Below are 14,189 nucleotides of genomic sequence, written 5' to 3'. Positions count from 1 at the left end.
GCCTCGCTCGCTGTCCTTAATCTTTTGATATTACAAGCCATTCATCATTTCATCTTGACACCTTCATACAATAAAACATACAGTAATTAATTTTGTTAGACGCAAAGAGAAAGATAGAGAAACAGAGAGAGAGAGAGAAAGAGAGAGAGAGGGAGAGGATGATGAAAAGATGAGAAAGGGATTAGTGAAGAGGAGTATAAAAAGGAGTCCCGATTCAAGATTGAATATAGGATATTCTTTTTAAACAATGCAGTTGTCACCGAAGAAATTACTTTCAAATTTCACATGTGTCAAATCAAGATTAAATGTACGATACCACAGTGTCCCAACGAAAATTGAGTTATCATTTTAATATTTTAGAAGTGTCAATCTAGAAGATTATCTGTTTCAGCGAGGCCAATCAGGTTAACATTGATATTCTACTGAGATATAACAACTCTTAAACATTGACGGTTACGTGAATTTATATGAAAACACAAAAGAAATAAAGCACCTTGCAGCAATGGAAGAAAATGTCCAAATAATATCTAAAATGCACAGATATTATCCATATTTTATTTTAGCAATAGTAAGTACATAGGTAAGTGGAGCATAATAACACCCTGAATATATATAAAACAACAATCGTATATCATATGGGTTTGATTGATTTCAAAATATTATAATATTAGGTCTAGGATGACTTATACTGTAAAAAAATCCCCTAAATAATGATGATGATGATGATGATGATGATGATGATGTCAGGAATTTAAAGCATCAAAAGTACTTAAAGCCATGAATATTACGTATAGAATTGAATGCATTTTGCTCCATGGAAATAAAAAAAGAAAAAACAATGTGAATATGATTTAGTGGATGACGTTGCTGATGAGAATGAAGATGATGATGATGATGATAATGCTTGATGGATTACAGCATTCAAAATGACCCGAATGATACTTTCAAGAATGAAATAAGATACCTCGCACAAAGAGCGGTTGAGCTTCACACGGTTTGTGTAGCCGTAGTATACAGTACAGCCGTAGAGGTTCCCTTTGTGGTTCCAGGACACCATTACTCCACGGTAACCTATATTTCCCTGACATATTCAGAGGGTCTGCAGACACAGACACACACACACACACACACACACACACACACACACTCACACACACACACTCCGGCCCCGCCAGCCTCTCCTATGACGGCACGTGGCAGACAGCGGAGATGGATGCTTGCACTTTGGAAAGCACAAAATTAAAAGGGAACGTCAGATAAACTGACAGCAGGCACCTCAGGATAGAGAGGCGTGAGTGGAGCTGATGGCTCTGACATAGGGGGGGGGGGGGGGGGGGGGGGGGGGCGCAATAGGGTGGGTGGGGAGGGGGGTGGGCTGGAGGTAGTGCTGGGCTGCTGGGCCGTAGCTGATGGATACATGCTGCTCATAAAGCAAAAAAGAAACGCCAAAGATGTTTGTTGGCAATAACAATGCTGCTGGGTTATGTATTATTTATTCATCCCTTATTTACCCCGGCTATCAGGCTGCGCTGAGCATCACAGTTTCAGGTTATCCTCACCTGCACCCTGTGTCTCTGAGGTGGGAGGAGACCAGAGCACCTGGAGGATCACACACACACACACACACACACACACACACACACACACACACACGGCTCGGGTCAGTTTACCAACCCTGAATCTCCATGTTGAGATGGATCAGTGGTAACTGATGAGCCATTGCGCCACGCTTTGATTGACTTGAGTGCTTGCATGTTTGGACTGTATTGTATTCAATGTGCACTGTGTGTGTATCGTTTTTTCTTTGTTGTAGGTTGTTATTTAAAAACCAATAAAGTTGATCTTCCCGACCATTAGGAAAGGCTACTGTAAATAGCCCCAGTGCAAAAAAGATATCCTTCTATTTTGTTAGACAACAATGCACCAAAAAAAACAACAATGCACTCATCTTTAGATGTGTTCCAAATCCAGTGAAAACAAGTCTATTTTATATATAAAATAAATATACACATATATTGATGCAATACACAACCAAGACACAGCCTAGAAATGTATTCATTTTTAACTGGTCTCCAATGGGATGATGCTTATCGATTAATCTACAGAAGATCCCTCTAGATGAAAAGTCATTTGATTGGTCATTGGCTCCCAGGCCAGCCCCCAGAATCCTAATCTCATGTCAGTGTGCAGCTTTCCTTTCAAAATTTGTCGGTCTACTGCCTGCCTGCCTGTCTATCTGCCTGCCTGTCTCTCTGCCAATCTGTCTATCGCCGTGACCCGTCCGTGGTTCCTTTCCCGTCTTCACGCTGCGTTCCACGCTGGGTGTTGGGTATTCCCCCCCCCCCCTCCCCCATCCCGCCTCCGCCGTCTTCCTGACCGCTCAGCCAGTCCCAGGTGTTTCCCATCGGCCGTCTCACGGTCCCTCTCGCCCCAACACCAACATTGTTTTAAAGCAAAGGACTCTGGGTTCCTCGCAGAGGCCTCTCGGACGGGCACGGCAGACCATGTTTATCTGTGTGCATAAAACTGCACGCATCGCACTGTCTGCTTGCTAGGCCTCTGGGGGAGACACATGGTGAAGGCATCAGTGCATCGCTCTCTTGGCAGAGGGGAAAGAGGGGGGACTAGTCCACAGTAGTCCTCCCGGTGTAACCAGAAGAAAAGCTGAACAAGGTGAAGTAACAGAAATCCCCGAAACATTGTATTGTGTTATAAATGGACGGTATCCTCCATGCGCAGATCTGGTATCAGCAGTACATGGTGTGTAATTGCGCAAACTTTGGTAGCAATCCAATGACTTTCTTTCCTGTCTTGCCCATCAACACACTTCGAGGAGCAAGCGACGATCAGGGCAAGCGTACCTGAGTTAATGGAAGCAGCATGCATGCAGTCATCTTGATAATTTAATTTGAATGTGCCCTGGGGTGGGGCAATCTATATTTCATCAGCTCAAAGCAGTTTATTTCATTAAAACAACTTCATGTCCATCAGTGAGGACCTGCTCCTTTCAAGATAAGCCGGTGGAGTTCATCATAATTGCAAATGTTTGCACGTAATGTAAAGAGCTTGTGGGGTCTGAGGTATTCTTTGAGATGAAAACGCTTGTCATGCATACAAATCACAACGGGTGACAGTAATTCCCAGCAACATTTTCGATTAGTAGCTATTCATGACGAAGTGTCAGTTACAGCATACCTGCAGGGCATTATTATGTGGCAACGTATTGTAGTTAGGAGCCATGGCTTTGATCACCATTGTTTTAAACATGTGCGATGTATTATTGAAATGTGTTGATTTAAGAAAGTTCAGTGGTTCCACAGGGACGCTGGAACCAGGTCTCCAAGATGTTAGGCTTCTATGTTCACAATCGGACCTGAGGCTTTCATTCAAATTGATCGGACATGTGAGGCTCTCTCTGTCTCACTGTCGGTCTTCTTCTTTTTCTGTTTCTGTACTTTCTTCACTGTATTCTCATGAAGTTTATTTTCCTACTCCTGAATTCTTTCTGAGTATGTCTTATGATGTGTCTGCTGCCCAACAAAAAAACATACATAGATGCACACATCTCCCACCACCACACACACACAATGCACCTTTCACCAATGCAGGGAACTTCTCTTAACACTGGCGGGTAATCAAGCCAACATGATTGACTTTTCGGATCGCTCCGGAGCTGCAACTAGTCATTACTCTTTCAAGCCATGCCAAGAGTTTCCTTAGAAAAATGGCAGTCAACAAAATAAAGTAAAAGACCAAGAAGTAGAAAACCTTCCAAATGGCTTCCACTTCAGACTTCAGAACCACCGCCAGCTCCCTCCGTTCCTTCTTCTCTCTCTCTCTCTCTCTCTCTCTCTCTCTCTCTCTCTCTCTCTCTCTCTCTCTCTCCCTCTCTCCCTCTCTCTCTCTCTATTTTTCCAGGAACTTTTAATGGCATGGAATTATAGGGCTGCGAGTACGGCAACACAACTGTCTAGGTTTAAAAACATAATACGTTGACAGAAATGACACAGCCATTTTCTCCTCCTCCATTAGTGCCGAGATGTGGCCACCCCCTTGTTATTATTAAAGAGTCGGTGGCACAGCGGCAGCCCCTGAGGTTGTCATACGTCACTTCCTCTGTCATTACCCGCTGACACTGATGGCCACCGCTCTTGAATTGACACAATACAGCAACAAATTTTAAATAGAAACACTAATGCCGATTATTTTTTTTAAGGCCCTTTTTTTTTCTATAACGCCACTCAATATTGTAACATTAAGAGGTGAGAGTTGATGAGATGTTTGAAAAAATATCAATAATTCCAGGAAATCAGTAGATATAAAATTACAGATACAATCGTGCATTGAAATGAGGGCTCACACTATCTCAAACTGATTGAGTAGGGTTGGGGTGTGTGAGGAGGGGGCGGGGGACATGCCCATGGTTATCTTGCCATGAGGTCGTTCGTTCTGCCTGTCAAAGGTTCCATGACATCATATGTGTATTTAGCGTTTTTAAATTTGTGCCGGCTCAGGTTATTATTTTTTCATTTTCATGCAAACTATTTTCCAAACCAATCATTCAGTCAGGCACAGGTATGAATATTTGAAAAAAAAGTTAGTTAGATTGAGAAGAACACTGTGTCTACTGGGTGTAACAAACAAAGAAATCCTTGTCAAACATGCATACTTTATTATTTTCATATGTTTGAGCCAGGGGGGTTTGGATTTTCCAATAACATTGAAAGCTGTTCCCCCTACCGTATTGACTCCTTTTAAAATCCACAGTTAGATAGATATACTGCCCAGTTCCCCAGCCTTCAGGGACATCAGCCTGTACACTCCCATAAATCCCTCAAATTTGTCACTTCATGCCCAACGACATCATAAATGCTGTGTTGAAAAATCCTAACAACCACACTGTCCCAACCCAACCCCCCTTTGCCTCATCTCTGGTGCAGTGGTGCCGTCCGGAACAGGAGAGCTGTCCCACGGCACGATATAGGGCCTTGGCTCCTGAAACTATAGATCCAGCTGTCAGCCAAGTAGGGCTAAAAATATTTATATATCTTAGCCCTCTCTTCTGTGGACTTGTTTTCTGGGACATCACTCAAAACAACACTGCAAGACAGCAAGAGATAGAAAGATAGATAGACAGTTGGACAGAGAGAGAAGAAGACACAAAGGGAAAATGACAGAGCGTGTGTGTGGATGTGTGTGAGAGAGGGTGCACCAAGAGAGACTAGAGAGAATATCTATAATTCAAATAAACAGGGAAAAATATTATCACTCTTAGACTGCCTGAGGACGTTGCTGGAGAACGTTGCTGGCTTGTCGAAAGGCATAAATAAACAAGGCCTCCGCAAGCTTTACACACACAGCAGCAAATCCTACAGACGCCCGCCTGTTGTCAGTCGGTTCGTCCCAAGTTAATACTGGAGTTATTGTTGTTGTAGGGAAAACACTCCCCTCGCATGCTGTGCTGAGCTTGTAGCTGGCCATGCCATCTCGAGCCTTTGTTTGTCTAATGTCCTGTGGTGGCTTGTGATTGGTCTAAATGACCTGTGACACCTCATTACTCGCATGCGCTCTCTCTCTCTCTCTCTTTCTCGCTCCTTCTCTCTCTAATGTTATTAATGTGGCGATGTTGAAATAAAAAGGAAAGCAGGCATATTAACCGCGCTCTTAATGGTGTTGGTTTTGATTAACGTCACCAACAGTAAAATGACAGCGAGGTTAATGGGAACTTTGAACAAAACCCACAAACGCATGAATGTGTGTGTGTGTGTGTGTGTGTGTGTGGGGGGGATGTGTGTGTGTATGTGTTTGTGAACTCAAATAAATACACACACACATACAGACTCTAATGCATAATAAAATATATATATATTTAACAATCTCCACTGATATCATCTTACGGGGATTTGGGGGCATATATGATGAAGATGAGCATGAATGAAACAAAGAGCCCAGGACCCAGGTCCCCAGGACGCCTGCTCTGACTACAGCGCAGGACGCCTCATTAGGGACAGTGATGGATGCTCCAGAAGCTGCCACCAAGCTTTACCCAGGAGAAGAAGAAACCCTGGGCAGTCGTATTGTTCTTAGTATTAGTGTTGCCGGTGTGTTGATGAACTGACACTTAATTAAACGTGTGGAATTATGCCAGCTACGTTAACTAGACACTTTTTTCGGTTTGAACGCAAACTGTGATATTGTGGAAAGTAGGGGGGAAAAATGAAATGGGTGTACAGGAATGCGCAGAGCAAGAAATGCCGACAGAGAAGCGGTCAGTGCTTTGATGATTTAATACTCAAATGACAACAGGGGGAGAGAAGTAAATCATTTGGGAGAAGATTTATTGATTTTTTTTCACTTGTTTTACAGCCGGAAATATAAATTTTGTGTCAAACGAAATAAGCCGTGCTTCCTGGTGAGAAAATAAATTAAGTTTCAACCCCCTTTTGAAAGTTGAAATGTAAAAGTTGGAAAAGGGGGGAAAATTGCAGTGCTTTATTGTTATAGTGGGTGTCCTGGAGTTTTATTCAGTTTCTTCTGTCAGATTTTTCAGAAATTGCCTCACAAAACAATTCCTACCACTTCTCTGGAGTTTCAGGTTCAGTCCATCGTGATCTATGGTCCTCCAGAGATTTTTCACTGAGAAAACAGAAGACTACACAATTATATGTGTATACGTCATACATATTTGCAATATCTACGCAAGATCTAAACATTAATTTAAAAAAACATAGCATTTTATTTTATTTTCTAGAAGCAAGTAGTCTAGGTCTCAGGGGCAGTAACAGAAGTTGCTTACATTGTAGACAGAGCAGATCCTTATCTTAAAGCCTAACCTCTTATCTTTTATCCAACCTACATTTTAACCCCCCCCCCCCCCACACACACACACACACACACACACACACACACACACACACACTACTTTAGTTGAGTATCAGATTTACAGCTGATAGTTTACTTTTATACCAGAGGAGGTCATACGATATTATATTTTCTCTTTCCTAAAATGGCTACAGCCAAGGTCCCAGACGTATAAAACGTGCCGTTGACAGCGATACATTTCACATGATGACACTACTCTGAAACAATCTTGATATTGCCTTTCCCTGTCATAAAGAAAACCTGACCGCAGTCCTGCTGGCTGCTCCGCGGGTGTGTTTGTCTTGTATTTGTGTGTTTGTGTGAGTGTATGAGTGTGTGAGTGTGCACAGAGCTGTCTAATGCCTGTATTTCCGGCCGGTGTGTGTCAGAGAGGCAAAGGCAAGACTACAGCACTGGGAAAAGTGAAAGATAACGAGAGATAGGTGAAAAAAAGTAAAGGATGTAAAAAAACAATTACAACATAAAACATAATATAAATATAAAACAATTAAATAATGTTAAATAATACAAAACACATTAAATGCTGAAATACAAAACAATAAATAATGCACAACAATAACACATATTGCCGGAATTGTATTCTTCTCAGTGGAAACTACTGAGCATATAGACCCATATAGAGTATAGAGCATATTGAAAAAAATGTACATGGGACCTTTGAAGGGATTTGGCCCCTGCTGAAGTGAAAGAACGACAGATATGGGGAGAGAGAGCGAAAGGGGGATGAGAAAATAAAGGGATAGGACAAGGAATAAGGGAGGTGAGCGAACAGGCAGCGCAATAAGGAAAGAGTAGAGGAGGGCTGTATTCCAGGGAGTAGGGAGAGAGATTGGGGAAGAGGGACGGGGGAGAGGGGTGGGGTGTTCTGGCAGGTTCTTCATCATCTGCTTAGGCATTCTCTCCGGCCGCCCGTAAACAGTCATGGGGCTTCTCTCGAGAACAGTTTCCCTCAGCAACGAGCACAGGTATAAATATACCCCCCCCCCCCCCCCCCCCCCCCCCCCAACCCACAGAATTACACACATTTCAGAAACAGTCCCACTCTGAGAAAGCTTCAAAGAAAACACACAAACGAAAATTGATGATTAAAGATGTGTGGTCCATTAAAGAAGTGAATATGTTTGATAAAATATGAGAAGATAAGCCTTTGGAATTTCACCATAATGGCCAATCAAATAATTTGGTGATGTTTTTAAAATAATTAAAAAATATATATATAAAGAATATATTAGTTCCCCAAAATATTTTTGAGATCTGCTATTATTGAATCATCATTGAAGTAAAGGATTATGACCAGGGCTCTATTCAATCACAACAATATTTATGCAAGTTTAATGAATGGAATCATCATTTGTTTACCTCCTATAGCACAATATTTTAGCTGGTACACTTGAACGCTGTTTTTTGATTTTCTGTCAAGGGAAGAAAAAGCGGTTTGGAATGTTCCAGGAAAATGTAATGGATTGTATAGTGTATGTTTGTTGGTGGTAGTGCATGCATGTGTGTATGTCTGTTTATGTGATTAAACATTTAATCTAAATTTATCTAATATATCACATTATCTCATTTGTATATGAACTACCAGTGGAAATCACACTTCACACTAACACAGATCTAAGTAAAATATAACTTTGGTCAAAACTTACATGATAATATTTTGTTAAATTGGATAACTTTTCGGATTGAACGAATAGCCAGAGACGATTCGCAACAGCAGGGCTGGCTCTCTCCTAGAGCTTCTCCGAAGTCTCTTAGGACTTTTTAACATTTCAATAAAAAACATTTTAAAGAGTTGGCTGACTTTGACGATGGGAGAGCAATGAGAGAAAAGGGGCTGAAAACTGCTGCAAAATGTTATAGCACACGAGCTTAGAAGTTAAAGAGAGAAGCCCCATTTCACAGATAAATCAATGGCATGACACTAAGGTGGTTAAACATGCTGAGAAATCAGAAAGACAATAGTAAAAACCAATGCAGTACTCTCACTGACTAAATAAAGCTCACACAAGAGTGTACCTAAATTTGACAAAATTGATGAATTGCATATAAGTTATTTCAAGACTTGGAAAAATAATTAAATGTAAGTACATAAACAGAGAGTTCTGATGTTCAGTCAAGTTAATCGAGAGTTCATAGCATTTAAAACAGTTGGCTCTCTTTCTGTTTGTTCCATCACATGAATGAATCCTAAGTACAACCAGAGACATAATCAACCTTTGATACAAGAAGGCCAACACTGACAGAAATAATCCACTGGCCCCCATCTTAATGAATAATTGATGTCCATCTTAACAGGCTAATGAATGAGTGTGGTTTCTGTCTGAGTGATAACCCTCTTGTTGGACAGCTTTCCCAGGAGGCACTGGGGGCCGTGGAGAAGGAGGTGCCATCCTCTATAACATTTATAATTGGTCACTTGACATGAGTGACTTGAGTGCGTCTGTGTGTGTGCGTCTGTGTGTGTGTGTGTGTGTGTGTGTGTGTGTGTGTGTGTGTGTGTGTGTGTGTGTGTGTGTGTGTGTGTGTGTGTGTGTGTGTGTGTGTGTTTATGTGTGTGTGTGTCTCACACCAAGAATGGAGAGTGACCCCTCACACCCTATCATTTACTAGCCAGGTCCCAGGTTATCACAGCAATTAGAGTTGAAATAACAGCAAACAAGCGAATACAAACAAAAGTATAATAAACCTTACAATTAACCACCAGCAGAGTGAAAAGTGATGCATCTGCAGAGGAAAATCAAACACAGCTCCCTTTTGTTCTTTGAGCTCAACCATAAAAAAATGAAAGTGATTGCAAACAGAAGAAAGAAGAAGAAAAAACAACAGGACACTTTAAATCATATGCCAGGTATGCTGGTGCCTGAATGTTTGTCTGTGTCTGTGTCTGTGTGTGTGTGTGTGTGTGTGTGGCTGTGTTTCTGAGCCCAAAAAACAAAAGATACGTGGAGACGGGAAAATGCACCTAACGCTGCTCACAACTGTGTGCAATCGCCCTGGGCTTGTCCAAACAATCATACTCGCATTTTAGCACTATTTGGCCTCCACACACACACACACCCTGGTCCACAGGTCTGATAACATTCTCACCGTGGTTTCGGTGTGCCACTGACTAAACAATGCCTTATTGACACGAGCACCGGGTCGCACAATGGCCACAAAACATCGGGGTTCCTGTTTTTGTTGACAGTATTTGAGCTCTCCATTGAGTGCCAAAGCCACTGTGGACACAGCGATGCATAATTGGAGCTCGCTGTCATACAATACAACAAATCAGCCCTTTAAATGTTTGAGCATGATAAGGAATGGAGAAGGCATACACGACCACACACACACACACACACACATATACACACATTCCCTCCAACGCACCAACACACACACACACAGTCACACACAAACACAGACACAGACACACCTAGACACACACACACACACGAACACACGCTCACACACTGAGAGCAGGTCAGAGGGTGACGGATGGGGTATGGTGGGGCCTGGTGTGGTGTGGTGGGGGGAGGGGGAAGTGGAAGTGTGGAAAGTGGAAAGTTGGTAGAAGAGGAGGAGACTTGAGGAGGCATAAGATTCATACGCCACTAGGGGACAGTAGTAAGTCATGGACTGAAGCGGTGTGGGTGTGTGAACGAGCGGGGTGTGTGTGTGGGGTTTTTTGCTTGTGTGTGTGTGTGTGTGTGAGCGCGTGTGAGCAGCACACCGTGAACAAAAGACTTTCTTTGTTGCACTCTCAGATAATAAAAGAATTCAGAAATAGCTACTTGACTGCTTTACAAAAGATCTCGACAACGCGTTGGCCCTGTAATGCACAGCAACAGCTCTGGATTTACATAATCATATGAAATGTAAACCAGGAAGAGGCACTACAGCCAATAAACAAACTGACTGCCACTGAGAGAGAGAGAGAGAGAGAGAGAGAGAGAGAGAGAGAGAGAGAGAGAGAGAGAGAGAGAGAGAGAGAGAGAGAGAATTTTGTTTCCCTGTGGACTTAATGTAAAGAGTATATTTAACGCTATCTATATATTTGGTATACCTGCTCATAATAATAGGACAATGATGACACATTTTGTAGTTGCCATCTTAGATATTCATTTGAAAACAACCTTTCCAGGTGAATCCATACTCTGTGGCACTATGGAAAGAAACAATTTGGAAATTCAATCTCTTGAAGTACATGTTTTCATGCAATTTTTGGAAAAACAAATACATATTATTGAATAAAAACACGCCAGTTTCACACTTTTACACACAGAAAAATTACACTGCCAAAACGTATAAAAGCTATAAGACAAGGTGCAAGAGCTAATGAGATCCCAAAAACAAATTTATTTTTGAATGAACATGGTAAAAAAAATGTATTCCATTAAACCCGATTCCACATGCACCATCCCAGCCCTGTTTAGACACACACGTGTACTTTGGACATTATTACATACGTTTGGGACTTCTTTGTGACTGGTTTAACCGGAGAAGTTAACACCCCTGTGTATTTCTGACATGAGATAACACTGTCAGGGAAGAACAAGTGTTTCTTCGCTATGGCAACCATGCACATACACAAAACATGTCCCCCCAACCTCCCTCCCTCCTCACTCCTCCTCCTCCAGCAATTAAAAGCAGAACAATAACAAAATGCAACTGCTGGTGCCGACTTCTACACAGTAGTTATGCCCTTCGTTAGTTTCAGAGTGCTCCTCATGAATTAGTTACGTCAGTTAACTGCATGTTTATTACACTCACAGTGAGGGAGAGAGGCACTAACTGGTTCAGGAGCTATGTTTGAGCACATATAGGGTCAATGAAAAATAAATTGGGCTTTTAGATCAAGACCAATTGTTGTAAATGGGAGCGGTAGGGTATAAAACATTATTTTTGTGATTAATGTTTGTTTGCATATAAAGAATGCGTTATTGAAGAGACCTAAACACATTTTTTGTTATTTTGATGAAAACTTGCAATTTGTGTAAATAGACAGCAAATTACATTTTAAGGCAATGTAAACAAAGGCCGTGAAGAACAACAAAGAGCCAAAATAACACAAAGCTCATGAGCCCTAACACCATGTTGGTTAGGGTTGTTTACATTGATTTCAGGTGCTCCGAAAGCAATACATTAAACACCCCTATTTATTCGGCGTTAGGGGAGAAAAACAAGAGAAATATAAGAATCATCCGACAGCATAATCTCTCTTTGTGTTTACACGTGATCGTCTCCTTGCTCTGATCTCCAGTGTGTTTCATTACCCAGTGACATGTCTGAGTGACACCGTGCACGAGCTGTCTCAGCCATGTGCCAAGGTTCCCCTCATCACCACCACCACCACCACAATAATAATAATAATGACTATTCCAAAGCCGCACACTATTTGTGTTATTGTTGTGCGATGATGTCAGCCACGGCGGCCCCTGACGTTAGCTGTGCTATCAGCGGCAGCGTACGAATACAAACACATTTGCCTCAGTTATTGACCTTTATCTCCCCACTTTCTTGACAGCCTTCTCCAGTTATTGACAATGCAAACACATGGGGCAAAGCATAACCTTTCATTTACAGAGCTCTCTCTCTCTCTCTCTTTCTCTCTCTCCATTGCTCTCCCTCTCTCTCTTTCAGTCTCGTTTGCTAGCTCAATCGCTCGCGCTCCCCTCTGCTCTTGCGATTTGTTTAAATAAGATGGGCTAGACAATGGCACCACTCGTTCCTCCTATCACTCTTTCACTCCAAATTTTCCATGGGATAATATCATTAGACCCAATACAATGGCTGCTATTCACCCCTAGATACACAGATATCTCAAGTATTCAATATCATTGTGACATGTTGACATTAGTGCAAGAGTGTTGTATCCCTATTTGTTTGCTCACAATGTCACACAAGTGTCACACGTCACGTTACTCCTGAGGCAAGAAGACAACAGTAGGGCTTCTAAATGACCCCGGGTTTATATATAATCGTACATTGGGTAACATGGTCTATATATAGATATAGGCCTACATAGTCACGTTTGGAAGGAAGTTAATCTGCATATATCAACAATAAAAATCAAACAAATATAAACTGAAGTCATACATTATAAAGCTTTACAAATTACTTAGACGTACAATGAAATGAAATCAATAAAGTGAAGACAAAATAATGTAAGAAATGTATATTTATATTCTTTGTATCTATACATATATAAGTATGTGTGCCGTTTGTGTGTGTGTGTGTGTGTGTGTGTGTGTGTGTGTGTGTGTGTGTGTGTGTGTGTGTGTGTGTGTGTGTGTGTGTGTGTGTGTGTGTGTGTGTGTGTGTGTGTGTGTGGATACATCTGTATTCACAGTGCATCCCGACAAACTGTAAATAATAATAGGAAGAATGACACCCAAATTAATAGTATTCTGAAAATGATATTGGACCTATAAGCTCATTATGTGGAATAATTTACTGCACCTCAATTCAAGGTTGAATAACAATGCTCATAAAGAGAGACTGCTCGTATTCCACTAATGATTCTCCTGGAGGATTCATTGTTTTCCAACGTGTGTCCTCCCGCATTGTAGCATGAAAAATAGCGTACATAAAGTGTGCGTCCCCTACCGGTGTGCAAGGCACTTCAGCACCCCCCCACCCCATCCACCCACCCCAAATTAAATTTTCAACAATCCAGACCAGAACGTTTGGTGACCGGCCGTGGTTCATCATCAAGAAACAAAGACATCAAACTATATTTGTTAATGAGAAAAATGCCTGCAGGATATCAGGGGTGGGGGGGTGGGAGAGGGAGAGAGAGAGAGGCCAAACTAGTCCAGACACAAGCTGCATTCAAGCTGCTGTCTGTGTGGTGATGGTGGTGTCTATATGCGTGCTACTGGCCCCACCTCCCAGAACAGGGTGGGCAGAGAGAACACACACACACAAACACACGCATGCAGAAGCACAGAAACACACACACACACGCACAGACATACACACGCACACACATACACACACTTATGAACTTAAAAATCCATTAAACCATTCGTTCATTCTTTTTTAAATTTCATGAAGAGATAATTAGAATTCAGTGTGTGTGTGGAGCCAGTGGTGAGATTACAGCTTTGTGGAAATGTGCTTCATTTTGAACTTCGCTGGATCACGCCTCAACCCAATTATCTGCAGTTAAAATGGCTTAGTGAGGCTTACAACCGAGATGCTCCTTCTGACATGAAGCCCAAGGATAACAAAAAACAAAAAAGTTTTTTTTTACTAACGTTCGTTTCTAACGCTAAATACACATTGTCGTGTTTATTTGGGTAGCGAAAATCGCTTTTTCTTTT

Source organism: Pollachius pollachius, assembly GCF_949987615.1.
Source record: "Pollachius pollachius genome assembly, chromosome: 15".
In the NCBI taxonomy this organism is placed as follows: Eukaryota; Metazoa; Chordata; class Actinopteri; order Gadiformes; family Gadidae; genus Pollachius; species Pollachius pollachius.
The sequence above is the reverse complement of the archived record's forward strand: the minus strand, read 5'-3'. Positions refer to the sequence as shown.